Consider the following 3,618-nt stretch of genomic DNA (forward strand, 5'->3'; position numbering starts at 1 on the left):
TTCCTTCCTCCACAATTTCATGAAAAAGCCATAAAGCAATGGGACCTTCTTCAGCAACGGGATCGTGAGCCTATTCCTCAGTACATGAGCATTTTCGGAATGCATTACTCCAGTTACGCATGCTTGAAGATGTACCTGAAGCGACACACAAGCGCAAGTATATTTCTGGACTCCTTGGGCATTACTACGCTAAAGTTAATATGTTCAAGCTTGCAACTCTTGAAGACGCAATTTCATTAGCTCATGACACAGAAGACAAGCTGCGAGGAAGAGATAAATGTCCACAGCAATTCCAAGCCAATGGTAAAAACTATGGATCTAAGCAATTCAACTCAAATTTTAGAAGATTTAATCAAGGTCGTTTTCCTTTATCATCTTTTCGTAAGAATTGGGCAAAACCACATGCTTTACCATCCAATGCCAATCAAAACCCCAAGCCTATTCCACAGCCAAATCCTAATGTACCTAGATTTCCTGCCATTGCAAACAATGTAACCAAAGCCAAGCCTATAGTATGTTATAAATGCCACCAGCCTGGACATCTAGCAGCAAATTTTCATTCAAAGAAGCCACCTATCCATATCAACTACCTTGGAGCAATGGAAGATGAAGAACATGAAGATATGCCTGATTTCACGAAAGATGAGGACGACACTACTACTCCTTCGGATACTTTACCAGGTATGCCAACTCCGCATTCTTTATTGACTATGAAATGTTTAGTGCATGGAAAGAAAAAGATTATTTTGCATGATGATGGTAGTACTCATGATTTTATTTCAGCAAAGCTAGTAAAAGAATTGAAATTACAGACTGTACCTACGCATTATCACATTAAAGCAGCATTCTTAGGCACTAGGTATAATGGTACACAGGAAGTGCATGACTTAGAAATTCAAATTGGTGAATACACTGAAAGAAGAAATTTTCTAGTTGTACCACTACAGTCTAGTGATATTATTTTAGGTATGCCTTGGCGTCATCAGCATAATCCAGATATAGATTATTCCACACATTCAATTAATATTAAATTTCAAGGAAAACATATTACATTGTATGGTATGCATACATCTAATGCTTTTCCACTACTTTCGCATACTCAAGCTAAACATGCATTACGCAAAAGTAGTAAATCTTATCTCATTTGGGTGAATGAACTGCAAGTAAAAGAAAATTATATGCTTCCTAGGCACAAAGAATTTCTTGCACATTTTAAAGACTGTTTTGCCGAAGTTCTACCACCTGGTTTACCTCCTTCACATCCAGAAGACCATAAAATAGATTTGATTCCTAGTATCCAACCACCTTGTAAAGCACCATATAGGCATAACCAGATAGAGCAAAAAGAAATTCAAAGTCAAGTTGAGGAATTACTAAATAGAGGATTGATTAGACCTAGTAGTTCTCCATTTGGTGCACCTGTTCTATTAGTAAAAAAAAAGAATAATACCTATCGTATGTGCATTGACTATCGAGATTTAAATAAGATCACTGTAAAGAATAGGTATCCAATTCCTAGAGTCGATTACCTTATGGATAAACTGCAAGGTTCTGCCATATTTAGTAAAATAGACCTTAAATCTGGTTATCATCAGGTAAGACTAGATAAGTCAGACATATTCAAGACTGCATTTAGGACACAGTTTGGTCATTATGAATTTTTAGTGATGCCTTTCGGATTGATTAATGCACCTGCTACATTTAGTAGAATGATGAACCATATATTTTTGAAATATCAGTATTGTATTATTGTCTTCTTTGATGATATTTTGGTGTTTAGTCAAAATGAGAAAGAACATTATGAGCATTTGTCATTGGTTTTCAAGTTATTAAAAGATAATCAACTATATGCAAATCCGGAAAAGAGTGAGTTCTTTAAAACAGAAATTGAGTATTTAGGTCATATTGTATCATCTAATGGAATTAAAGTTGACCCTAAGAAAATAGATGCAATATTGAATTGGCCTGTACCTAAAAATGTGCATGAGTTACGATCATTCCTAGGTCTTGCTAGTTTCTATAGGAAGTTTGTGCGTAATTTTTCATTACTTGCTTTACAATTAACTAAACTTCTGAAGAAAGGCATTGTTTATCATTGGTCCAATAATCAACAGAAAGCTTTTGACTTATTGAAACATGCATTAACCCATGCTCCTGTACTGCAATTGCCTGATTTTAATAGACCATTCTTTTTAGTAGTGACTGATGCTAGTGGATCAAGAATAGGAGCCGTACTTATGCAGGATAATCATCCTATAGCCTATTCTAGTTGTAAGCTGAAACCCTCCGAACTGAAATATTCCACATATGACAAAGAATTATTAGCTGTGGTACAAGCCTTAAGTCAGTGGAAACATTATTTAATGGGCTCTGAATTTATGATTAAGACCGATCAGCAAAGTATTAGACATTTACTTAGCCAACCCCAAATATCTGACCGACATATCAAATGGGCATCCTTTATTCACAGTTTTCATCCTATCATTCAATATCAACCCGGTAAAGAAAATGTAGTGGATGATGCATTAATTAGAAGACCTGCCATTTATAATATTTCTGTTATATCATTTGATTCTTTGATTGCTATGAAAGATACTTATCATCAGGACATTACTTTTCATGCTGATTGGAATAAATTAGTTCAAAATAACTTGATTCCTATTGATTCACTATCTTATAATGATGGATTTATGTTTTATGAAAAGAGATTGTGTTACCGTTCCATTCAGATCTTTTGTTTTGAATGAGATTCATTGTCCTCCATATCAAGGTCATAGAGGTATCATATCTACTTTACGTACATTAACTGAAGATTTTTATTGGCCGCATATGGAAACTGATGTATCTAACTTTATTTCTGAATGTTTGACTTGTCAAAGAGTTAAGAGACATCATGGTAAGCAGTATGGATTACTTATGCCTTTGTCTATTCTGTCACGACCATGGGAACAAATTTCTATGGATTTTATTACTGGTTTACCTAATACTAAATCTAACCATGATATGATTTGGACAGTAGTAGATAGGTTTAGTAAACAAGCATATTTCATTCCATGTAAAAAAACTTTAACAGCATCACAGGCAGCACAATTGTTTTTGAAAACTGTTTTCACTAACCATGGATTACCAAAAGTTATTATTTCTGATCGTGATTCTAAATTTTGTAACAACTTTTGGATTACTTTGTTTGAAAACCTTGGTACAAAAATCGATTTCTCATCTGCATTTCATCCTGAAACTAATGGGCAAATAGAAGCTACTAACAGTACTATACTAGATCTTTTACGTGCTTATACTATTTCTAAACCACAGACATGGGATACACATTTGCATTTATTACAGTTTGCATATAACAATACACCATACACATCTACAAAAAAAGCACCATTTGAAGTGATTTATGGTTATAGATTGTCTACACCTGTTGCATCTTTGTCAAATAGAATTCAGAGTGCTGATGATATTGCTAGTATGCATAATACTATTTTTGATGAGGTTAAAGCCATGATTGCCAAAGCCTAGCAATCATATACCAAGCAAGCCAATAAGAAAAGACAAGCAATGAATTTCAAAGTTGATGACTATGTTTGGTTGAGAATAGAAAAACGTAGACTACAA

This window comes from Lygodium microphyllum, chromosome 4 (assembly GCF_053477565.2).
Source record: "Lygodium microphyllum isolate KBCC chromosome 4, Lygodium_microphyllum_v1.1.10, whole genome shotgun sequence".
Lineage (NCBI taxonomy): Eukaryota > Viridiplantae > Streptophyta > Polypodiopsida > Schizaeales > Lygodiaceae > Lygodium > Lygodium microphyllum.